Below are 12,650 nucleotides of genomic sequence, written 5' to 3' on the forward strand. Positions count from 1 at the left end.
ACTGTTAATAAGCGGTAAACATCCGACTCTTTCCGATGTACAACGGTTTCAAGTGGGTCATTACACGATGAAGATGCTGGGAATTTAATGTATCCCGTCTTAAATAATAAGTTGTTGTTGTTCAATATATTATGAAAGATTTAATAGAAACCATTATAGTTCACTACTTTGTGTACATCTTTCAACATACCTAACAGAGTATTCTTCCAAACTGAGTCACTGTCCTCCTTTTGCAAATGAACTTTCGCTCAGTTCAACAGCGTTTTGAAGTTTGTAAACATTTGTGTCTAATGAATTCATATGCAATACACAACAGTCCTGTTGATTGGCACAAGAGTTGATACTGATTTCAAGATTCCGTCATAAATAAAGTGTCTGCTTTGATGCTATATCGTTTTACAAAGTTTTAACAATCGTACATTTCTTTCCATTAATATTGATCGTGTCTCTAAAATATGTTACGCCTGTTTCATTTCATTGCTGTATATAAATAGTTTCACTCCCAATTCTAAAAGCATTGATGTATCAAATAGATAGACATAATCTCTTCGTCTCTTTTGTTTTCACCATTATCACAGCAATACAAGTATGTTGACAATAAGGAACGGAACCTCCTCCCAAAAAGCTACTGTGAATGCTTGGAGTGGCATAGCTGGAATCTGGTGAATAAAGTCCATTAAAATCTATGATATATTCTGAAACCAACTTTGTCCAGATGGCACTGCTATTAACCCAACGCTGTTTTTGTACTGCAATAACTTGTCTCACAGGAACAATGATACCCACTACACTTTGTTGGTAACTGCATAATATTTCTTTCGAGTTTGTCACCTACCAAATGAATTGAAAACATGTCTTTTAAAAATCTTCTTCTGTTTTTCAGTGGGGCTAGGGAAACCACAGGACAAATGGTTAAGTGTAGGAAGTACTAGTGACTTTGATAAATCATTTCTTTTTCAGTTTTCACAACTTTATGTTATAATTCTGTTCTACCATATTATGTAAATCAGCATTAAATTCAAGTACTAGTAATCTAAACTGAGCTTGTGAGTAGTCTATTTTCCACTTCTTACAAGACATATACCTTGTTTCCCTTTTTGACCTAATCCAAATAATTTTTTCAGCAGGACGCTTGCAAAAGAAGATAAAGTGTTCATTGTTGCGTAGTTCATCTAGAGTTAGTGTAGTTTCATCAGCAAATTGGGCGAGAAGAGACAGAATCTCCTCCATCTGTATACCAAGTATAGTTTCATTATTTATGGACCCGTGACCCGGGGTAGAACAGGCCTTCAGCAACCCACGCTTGCCATAAAAGGCGACTATGCTTGTCGTAAGAGGCGACTAACGGGATCGGGTGGTCAGCCTCGCTGACTTGGTTGACACTTGTCATCGGTTCCCAATTGCGCAGATCGATGCTCGTGTTGTTGGTCACTGGATTGTCTGGTCCAGACTCGATTATTTACAGACCGCCGCTATATAGCTGGAATATTGCTGAGTGCGGCGTAAAACTAAACTCACTCACTCACTCGCTCATTATTTATGATCAGATTTGCTAGTATTTCTGCACATCATCTATGTAGACATGGTGCTTTTGGATCATCCTGGATGCAGCCCCTTGTGCATCCATTTACTTAAATACATAATTCAACTTTTAAAAAGGTATTTTACCCATTAAAAACAGGTCCAAAGCTATAAGACTTTGTGCATGAATTTTATTTCTACCGAGTCAAAGACTTCCTCAAAGTCGATCTACAATAATAGGTCTGGTTTTTTGGTACCTTCCTGTCTAATTCATCACATAGATCATTCTGGTTACGTTCCGTAATAGAACCAGCTACAAAACCCTTCCTGACCTTATGAATATCGGCTTTATTCTGTTTTATATTGTTTCAGAGGTGGAATTATATTGAGGAGAGAAATGGGGTGGCAAGTTTTCAGATATAACTTGGTTTTAATTTCCTTTCTTTGGAATAAACGAATAAGGATTTCTTACCTTCAAGAGATCCAGTTATAAAATACGTTCAGACTTAGAACTAGCGCCTGAATCCACAACTGATGAACTTCTGTGATTCTCCTAAATCATTTATTGTAGAGGGCAGTAGATATTTTACGAGTGCATTATGCAGTTTCTCAAGGACCAAGAAAGGGAACACTGATGTTGACTCAGTTGTGTAACTGCAACATTTAGTCTGTTATAGTCAATTCTTTCTTCGTCTTTGTCTCAGAAGCAGGTCTTTGAATCGTCTTTTGTCAAGGTATCAAGTCTGTCATGCCACAGGATGTATTCAGAACATGAATGTAGAAACGGAATGAATGAAAGAAGAAATAAATGAAAACACGAATTGACTTTATTTCAGACTGTAACGTACATTTAATTGAGGTTTTCTGCCTTTGTGTGAAAGTTCTGCCCTTGAAATATTGAACCAGTGCCCACACGTGCCCTGCACCTACCTTTAAACACAGGACAGAGTACTCACACGTGACCTGCACTCACCTTTAAACAGAGGACAGAGGATCCACACGTGACCTGCACTCACCTTGAAACAGAGAACAGAGGACCCACGCGTGACCTGCACTCACCTTGAAACAGAGGACAGAGAACCACACGTGACCTGCACTCTCCTTTGAACAGAGGACAGAGGACCCACACGTGACCTGCACTCGCCTTTAAACAGAGGACAGAGGACCCACACGTAACCTGCACTCTCCTTTAAACAGCGAACATAGGACCCACACGTGCCCTGCACTCACCTTTAAACAGAGGACAGAGAACCCACATGTGCCCTATACACACCTTTAAACAGCGGGCAGAGGACCCATACATGGGCTGCACCCCGACTGGAAAACTGACCGAAGGTGATCTGCAAGGAAAATAGCGGGGCACAGCACGTGATAATTCCATAAAGTAAGGAATTAGAAACGCACCTGTCAACAACGAAGTGAACCACATGTAGAAAACCTGATTACAACATACGACACATCATCTGGTAAATGCCAATTGTGCTTCAAAAGTGGTAAACTGTTGACATAGAAGTTGGCTATTGATAACAACCTTTATTTTTGCGTTTACTATATAAACACAGGACTATATTAATCATTTTAAAACCCCGTCATGACACCGGCCTTTGATCAAGAGCTCACTACAAGCATTAATTGGAAGACACATTACCCTAAATGAACATCACATATTGTTTAATCCGCTTTTATCCGCATTTTCTGACACCGGCAAAGTATAATTCGAAAACGTTTAGTTGGTATTGGATGATGTGTCTGTGGTTGAATAACATTTGCGAAATAGTCTGAAAGACAGCAAGTACTTTCAATTCAGTTGTAAGCAGTAACGAAACACTAAATGTCATTGTTGACGTTTACTTCGACGTTCAAGTATATTTTCCAGCGTTGTGAAAGGAATGGCGAAGGCATATTTTTGCACATTAATAAAACAACAACGAAACCATTAAGTAGCAATAAACCAAGGTGGAATACAATTTTGTTCAAGCAGTTGGACGAATTAACGGACACACACATATGCACGTACGCACGTACGTATGCACACACGATGCTTGTTGATATTAATCATAGAATCTAAATTTATCAAAATCTTAACTTAACCCTCAGAAAATAATCAGATGGCACTGCTTAACGCAAAAGAACGAAAAACTGTACGCGTGGCAAGTACAAACAAGTGCTCGACCATCAGTCATGGAAAGTGGACATCGACTTTCGTACAGCCAGTGAACACTTCCTCATGATCATGGCGATAGTTCCAGTGACGTCGAGCTTGACGCCAGCTGGTCGTATTGGCTTATACGCAAGGGACAGGTGTGGAACACTGCTGGTTATACTCGACCGATTTGGGGAAATTTTGGACCGTTCTGTTGGACAAACGACGACGTGGAAGCAACTCTGTTCAAACACACCACTTGACGCGAATAGATACAAGATATGATTCTTGGAAAGGTTGTGTCCTCCCTAGGAGCCGTCGTTAGTCTTCTGGCCAATCGGCTGACTGGACGGATGACAACTAACATCTCTTGTAACAGCAAGGAGAGAGTCCGCTCACCAGTGACTCGCCATCTTTGATCAACTGACAGCTGAGGAGGACCCATATTTGCTTTTGAGCAATAAAATCGATTTAAGTTTCGAAGTTATCGCCTGTAAGAAAAGTTTGGGTTTTTTATAAATATTTTTCTTTTGTTCCCAATACATTGAGACATAGTACATTAAATATCAATATTAGCGTAATGTGTTTTGGTTAATTTGTTAATCAAGATTAAATACTGGGATGAGATGAAACCATTCGGCTAAAAGTCATTAAAATTTTTTTTTTCTGGAAAGAACATTTTTAGTGGTGAATATGTTATCCAAGACCCTTAAATAATTGGAAACGGTTAGAATGTGTTGGTTCTTTTTCAAAGAGCAATTGTAAGTATGCCTCCTAGCAGAGACGATTAAGTGATTCAATAAATGGTTCTTATCTAAAATGCCCAGTAAGAGTCTTTCTCAAACTAAGTTCTTGGATATGTTTTGCAGTCAACAGTTCAAATTTCTTCCAGTACGTTTTGATAACGCCACACTGCCAGTCTTTCCCAACAACAAGCCATGGGCAAAAAAGACACTGAAAGCTCTTACTGAGTGATAAGAAACGAGCATTCTGCTCAGGGGGACAAGCTGAGAGTTAAATCAGTACAATGCCGTGATCAATTAAGTGGCGTCTTCCCAAAATCTCCTCCAAACTATCCTGATGTTCCATCACATACCCAATATGTGAAAATACATCTACCATAGTATCACTCTCGAAGAGACCAAACTAGAAAGTGCTAAATGACTATTGCCCTGACCTCGGTAGCCATGAAGCGTCTGGAACACATTGTGAAAAAGTGAATTATGCACGAGGTTGAAGAACATATAGACCCACTCCAGTTTGCTTACCCACAGAAAAGAGGCACAGACGACGCCACATTAACCATTCTAAATCTTATCTATAAACATTTAAAACAAAATGGATCATATGTGACAGTTCGTACATATTTTTCTATCTTTCCATAGACATGTATTAAAACATCTCAGTTTTGAAGCTTAGTAATTTCTAGTAGTGAAATGAGTATTTCTAATGCTACAATTTCTTGAAATCTGTTTGTAATCAAGAAGATGCTTGTATCACAAGAAAAATCCCTTGTTCCCAAACTTTCGACTGCATCGATAATCCTTGTGTCTTAAAAACACAAGGTCGCCTTACTGGGCGCGGGGCAGCGCAGCTGTTGAGACCACTTTCTCCAACAACGCAGGGGTGCAGTTAGTGAATAGTCTGAATTCTGATTTCGCGGAGCGTTTCATCGCGTTATTTTTGCAAGCTGAATTTGCATTTTTGATCTCTGCCCCTGAGAGTGAAATAATCATATAAGTATATAATAATGACAGAAACAGAAATAACTATGTCGTTGTAAAAGCATAGGAACTGCAATGCTACATTTTTTTCCACGTGAATATTCACATATACACCTCATCAAAAGTAACGCACCACCCACATTTTAAGAAAGTTGTGGTACATAAAGATGACTGTGCGAAAGAAAATGGTATTCAAAGACCGTTGAATGGGATATTTGTGATCTTTAGGTATCTTTCTCAGTTCTCATTGGCAAATCACCTGTAAAAAATGGTAATACATGAGTTTGAGGCAACATCTTTTAATGACAACAATACCAGGCAAAACAAGCCCCTGAAAAGTATTGCCACCCACAGTTATTAAATGAACACAAGACATCGAACGTGCAAAGAAATTGAACCTTATATGGGACAGTTTCACATAGAGAAATGTCTTCAATATCTTGTGTATCCACCTCTGGCAGCAATGGTCACTCTGACACGACGTCTCATGCTCTCAATGAGCCTCCGGATCCTCCTCAGTGGTATTCTTTCCACTCCTCCACCAAAGCCTGGGACAATTCCTGCAGGGAATTGACTGGAGGTTCCCTCTGCTTGACCTGATGGCCTAAGATGTCACACAGATGCTCCTGGGGGTTGAGGTCAGGGCTTCGAGCTGGTCATGGTGTCGTGTGTATGGTATCGTTCCGGAGAAACTGGCAAACAGCATGGGCTCGGTGAGGTCTAGCATTGTCGTCCATGAAGACCGATCGGCTTGCAAGATTGTGGTTGTCAAAATGAGGCACCACATGTTCATTCAGAATCTCATTGTGGTATCTCTGTCCATTAAGATTCCCAGGAATGACGACCTAATCAAGCTTGCAGTCAAAGGAACAGCTACCCCACACCATGACATTACCTCCTCCAAAGGGTACCTCCTGGATGTTTCCCTGGTTATATGCTGCTCCTCTTGACCTCCAGACACGCGCTCGACCGTCTGTAACGTGCAGGAGGAACCGGCTTTCGTCGGACCAATGAATGCTGTGCACCAATTTAGACGATCCTGTTTGTGCCTGGAGGTCAGTAGTGGTCTTCTTGACTGGACACCTTGCTCTCAGACCTGCAGCATGAAGACGTCTCCGGACAGTGCCGTTGGACAGTCTTTAGAAAGGTTCAGTAGCAGTATACTGTTCAGGAATGGATTACGCTTAGCCATTCGAACCAATGCTCTGTCCTCCCTGGCATCTGTTTTCCGTGGTCTCCCTGTCCTGGATCGGTCCTTAACCTCTCCTGTGGCACCATGTTTGGCAGTTAACCTGCTAATCGTCACGCCCTATATCAGGGGACAAGACACGTTGGGTGCCGTCATTAAACGGCCGCGTGGGCGCTGAATACGTACAACCCATTCACATGTTGCACATCAACGTAAAGCTGGTTTCCAGGGCTATTTGGTGGTGTCATCAGAAATGACCTGTCGTCAACAGGTTCGACGTCGGAACGCTTTTAAGCCCGATTTAACTCGATGTACAGCAGCTTTTCACGCTGTGGGTACTTGTCATGATTCGTACATCATGACTCCATCATGAACCCAGGTTTTTGTTTTACTATTTATCGGAAGCCCTGTGTCTTGGTTTTCACGTCATGTGCGACACGTGCGGCTGCCGACATGCATTTCCACCCTTAAAGCTACCCAAAGCTAAGCCCCGCGCGTGTGACGGGAGCCAAAACAGCTCAGATTTGATATCACAAGGGTTAGATCTCTGCATCCAGCGCTCACTAATTGTCTCCCACCCGGAGAAAGAAACATGCTGCACGCATATCATACATGAAAATGTCGCCAAGTGCCTGAAGGACCTGAGTCGACATTGCGCATCTGGTTGGGTGTCCACGCCCATTTTGCCATCTGTTATAAACATGTAATTTTACCAAGAAAGAAGTCTTTCTCTGCGAGCATGTTTAAAACGTTACTCGAGCGTTGAATTTTCACATCCTATTCACATGTTGCACATAGACGTAATTGTAACCGTAAGAGGGCCAGACAAGTGACGAAATTACATTTGCTGATAAGTGGTATGTCCAGGGTACGGAGATGCGAACACAGTGATATACAGCTAATCAGGCAATATTTAAGTTTACAGGAAGCTAGAGAAGTACATGTATATACAATGAATCCATGCGGACAGATCTGAAAGAGGTTATGAAAATAATGATGATAAGGAGTTGTGAACGCAACAGAGTAATTAAGTGGCCAGACAGAGGTGGCCTTTGTGATAAGTTACTGCTGACAGAGGAGAGCGCCAGCTTGTCTGTTTGATGCGCGTCGTTATATAATGGAACGTATATTCGAATGCACATTATACCTTGGCAGATCCACATTTGCAAGGTATTACAGACCCATTTTACACCTTTGATTTCTGATGGCGGATACTGAAGTAACAGCTGACGAAACATGCACGCCAGATCCCCGTTTCTAGCAACCACAAGTACAGTTACATAATGACGCGCATTGCCTGATTATCAGACGTTCCTCGAATTCACATTATAACTTGGCAGAGCCGCACTTTCAAGGGCTTTCAGATACATTTTAAACATTAAATTTTGGATGATGGATCGTGAAATTATAGCTGCCGTAACGCTGACGGGAGACGCGCGCCGAATCCCGGACTATTTTACCCGCCATGCACTTACATAATGAGGCGCATTGCCTGACTCTCAGATGCGACTTGAATGCACATTACACCTTGGCAGAACCACACTTTCAAGGGCTTACCACCACAGTAAAAGTTTTTATATTAAGACTACAGGTATTGGTTTTATGGCCTTATTCCAATTTGATGCAACGTTAGCTCTGTCAAGTATATTGATTCCCGTGTAGCGCGAATGCCTAATGTTGCACAACAGCATGTTACATATTTCCAGAATCCCACATGAATCATCTTGCAAATGCTGTATAGTTGTAAATATTAACGACGCCGGTACAGCCGGTGCACAGATTCATCTAAATTCCGCCAATCTATATCACCTCCGATCTTTGTTGCATTTCGGACATTAACATCTATATAGCTCCACCACTAAATGCGCAACATGTGCGTTTTGTACACTGTCTGACACGCAGTATAGAAATGCATTTTCTTGGGTGAATCGTAAGAGTGGTTCTCATTACATCATGACCGGATGATGGTGGCATAATGATGAAGTTCAACAAAATTACACAAACCATCATGTCGGAGATTCAATCTGGAATGGTCACCATGGGTAGCATTAGAATCACGTTTGTATTTTTGGAGATAGCGTTTCCTCAGGTTCATAACGGTGTATAACATGCATAGATATGACAAAGTAAAAGGCTTCCAAAATACAATGGCGCGAGCGACTTCCACCGGAGGCCAGGTGGAAGAAAAGTCTTCCACCGAGTCTTCTGCGCGGTGAATGCAGCTCCCAAGGGAGCCGTGCTGATACAATCTGGGTGGCTTAGATTCAATTCTCGGCCAATAGCACGGCATGACATCCCATTCCTGTGCATACCAATGATCTGCCATATTTGTCCTTTGGACACCTTGGGTGCCATTTTAACCGAAAAGTCACTCAGCCTAATTTATCTGAGGGTAATTACGTATACCTGCATGTTCGTGTCGAGATGGTGGCCTGTTACCCGTGAGTTTCACATGCACGTGAATTTCCCCAAGGTGCATGCTTTAGGCAGAAAGTATGCACAGAACAACGTTTTTTCATAGAGACCTATCGTAAAAATCATCACTGGAAAAATTGTTAAATTAGGGTAATTAATATTGGGTGGTGCATTACTTTTGATGAGGTGTATAGTTCTCATACGTTGCCATTCAATGACTGAATACCTGTTTTATACCGGCCACCACCATTTCTGTTGCACGGGTATATAAATCTCCGTAGAGACCATAGACCCACTCTGTATCCACGGAGAGACAATATATACTCTCTCTTCCGGTCCATTTCTTTCTAGACGCCACGAAACCTCTTTCTCCATTCTCTGGAGAGGCTTGGGGACCAGCATAATCAAGAAATATTTCACTCGCCACCATCTTTGGATAGACAATGAGTCCGTGTGATGACAAGCATGCACATGTTCCCTTGCAGTTGACAAAAAGAACATTTCTTTTCCCTGTTACACAAGTGGTAATCCATCGTTGAACATAGCTTGTTGACATGTGCATAGATAAATTAACCAGATTGTGCTCACCCTGTTGATAGATCAGTGATGTCTCACCCATTTAGTTTGGGTTCGACTATGCATTTGGTTTACAAAACCAGTTTAAATCAGTTTTTGCCCTGTCATGCAACTTGGTCTGCACGTTTCCATTACAAATGGAAAGTATATGGTTATGGATATGTTGATACCTAACACCTACATACCTGAAGTGCAAATATTAATCGGAATTCGTTGCATGTCATCCCAGGTGTTGCTGGATGCATTTGTGTAAAACGTGTTTTCTTTCATTGCTAATGTTTATTTCAGTACACCTATAAGAGTAGACGCAGTTAACTGAAAGGTAACTGACTGGTTAAATGGCAGAAAAATATCCAGAGACATCAGACTATCAATGCTGTAGGATCAACTGATAGACTGATAGAAGCAAATGTCAGCGGAAAGTCGGAAAACCAAATTTCACTATCACTGTAAATCGAAAACAGCAGGCCCAGAAATCGCCCAAACAATGATAAGCGTCTGTAGGCATCTATGCTACATCGTGGAGATTCAAAGGTAAATGTTACGCTCGGAAAAGTCGTGTCATGCTCGTCATTGTTCCGTGACCTTGACTGTCCTTAGCAATCGGCATATCGGGATCAAGGCTATGATCACTACTTTCTAACATCTGGAAAACTACCCAGTTTCTCGGTCTAGGTTAACAGTTACCATACCAATGGGCTACAAGATGTCTCGACTGATTCAGGTGCTGTGTTCCTGTGTTTACTGGATATGGCGTGTGTGATACTCCGGTTTCTGACCAAGGTAATGAGTTCATATCCAAAGTATGAGTACACGATTCCATTTAGAAAGTGGACAGTGCAACATATGTCATATTTGGGATGTCACTTTCTCAATAAAGTACAAATCCTAGTACTTTTATGGTTGAGTCCCATTCGGGGAGTCAGGCACCTCGGAGTCAGGCACCTAATCGCCAGCACACCTAGTCAGCCGCCTAACCCGCTCAGCCACCGCTTCCACAAGTTTTGGACTCAACCAAAAAATTACTAGGATTTGTACTTTACTGGGAAAATGAAATCCCAGATATGACATATGTTGCATATCCAAAGTAACTAATTTAATTATCCCCTGTCGTGCGGGGGATATAGTATTAGGCTCCGTCCGTCCGTTTTCTATTTTTCTTACAAGGCTGGTTACATGTTAGCAGGGTCAGCAACATTTTTATGTCATCTGTGTTTTTTTAGGAGTTTTGTAGTGACTCTTCAAAACAAAACACAGTTGTTTGAACAACTACTGAGCATGTTTCTATGGGCTGTGTTTCCTTAGTGACAATTCTTGTTTTTTTCTGTGTACGTCAGCAGTTTACCCTAAGCCTCACTCAAGATTGTTTCGGTGCAGTTGAGAGCAGTTATATTTCAACCAATCACGTCCTAGTACGTGATCACGTGGGATAGCGACAGCGAGATCAGAGTAAGTGTGATCAGGATACGCTACAACATCTATATATACTCCCTGGTGCGATTAACGAGGTCCAAGAAGTTAGACATGGTTGATTTACTCAGGCAATTCTGAAGAAAATCAGCACCAGTTTCCACTCATCGTGGTACAATTACCGGTTGAGGTGAGTTGTCACACCTCAAAGTGATACAATTATCGTTTGGATGTTGAACTGTCCAGCAGGGCGTGGAGCAAGTCCTGCACCAGACCTCATCCCCTAGAGAGGGTCCGCGCCGCCACGCATGATGGTAACAGGAAAGCCCCAATTTGACACGGATTATACCTCAGATTATACATGTGACCTCGTTAGAGAAATCCCCAAAGGATCTGAAATGTCCAGATATTCCGATACTGGCTAGGGAACTAAATCCGTGGCGGTATCCGGTATTCATTGTGCTGAGAACCATGTAGACAAAGAGCCAAATCACAAGGGCAAGCCCTGCAGTGGTGACAGTGACTTTTACAATATCGCGGCTGGCCGTAGAGGTAAGACTTTTTACGCGTGAAGAGATCCTGTCTCAGATGATGATCCAAACTCAGCAGCTGATTGCTGGGATGTCGGCTTCCATGTGTCAGTTTGGAGATACAGTTGCAAGGTTGCTGCACTGTAGTAGTGGTGAGAAACGCCCAGCCCAGTCTCGAAATGATTTCAGGTTGGCGAATATTCGGAGACCTGAGAACACATGTCCTGAGGCTGCTGACGTGAAGCAGATTTTGATGATCTGTGTGACGACTCAAGATCCACGAGCAGTGTGGACACTGCGTCAGCCTTGCCCTCAGTTCCCGACTTGTCTCAAATCGTGCGTGACGACGTGGGGTCGGGCAATACCGTTGAGGATGAGGATATGCTTGAATCTCTTTGGGGAAATTATACTGAGGGGACCCCCTATCGATCCTAAATTTGCTGCAGGCATGAACAAAATGATGTTCCAAAGACTTGGAGACGAAAACTTCAAAGTCAAGACTCAGGCTTATAACAGACCCAAGAACTGTGAAATGTTACATGCGAGCGAAGTTAACGCAGTCATATGGGGGCGCTTACGAGCACAGACCAGGTCAATTGACATCAGGATGCAGAAGCTGCAAACATGTCTAGTCACAGCTTCGGTGCCTGTTTTACAGCAGGCTGACACGTTGTTGAAATAGAAGAACAAGAATCTCGCTCAGGACAAGCTGAATGTCTCTAGTCTCGCCAAGCTGGCTACGGATGCAGTTTCCCTCATAAGCCACGCTAATACTGAGCTCAACCTCCGCAGGCGCGAAATCTTAAAGCCCTGTTTGAACAAGCAGTTTCAACAGCTCTGCTCTCCACAGATACCAATGTCTACTCTTTTGTTTGGCGATAACCTGGCAGAAACCATCAAAAACATGATAGCCACTAACAGGGTTAGCGGTCAGCTAACCAACAGTTATGTGTTTTCCGGCCCACGACCCAGCAGACAGCCATTGTCACGGGATCGGCCTCCTTTTCCCCATCCCGCACAGAAGCCACATCAAGACAAAGGCAAGGGTTTTTTTTTTATACAAGGGAAACCCAAATTTCAAAAAGAAAAGGACTGACCAGGAGAGGAAATACTAGACACTGAAACACGAGAGGTAAGATTAA

The 12,650-nt window shown here is 42.3% G+C and overlaps 1 pseudogene; it reads left to right on the forward strand.

Annotated features, from left to right (window-relative positions):
• Nucleotides 1-8,724: 8,724 nt before the first annotated feature.
• Nucleotides 8,725-12,623, forward strand: LOC137257540 (uncharacterized; annotated as a pseudogene).
• Nucleotides 12,624-12,650: the final 27 nt, after the last annotated feature.

This window comes from Haliotis asinina, chromosome 12 (genome assembly GCF_037392515.1).
Source record: "Haliotis asinina isolate JCU_RB_2024 chromosome 12, JCU_Hal_asi_v2, whole genome shotgun sequence".
NCBI classification, from domain to species: domain Eukaryota; kingdom Metazoa; phylum Mollusca; class Gastropoda; order Lepetellida; family Haliotidae; genus Haliotis; species Haliotis asinina.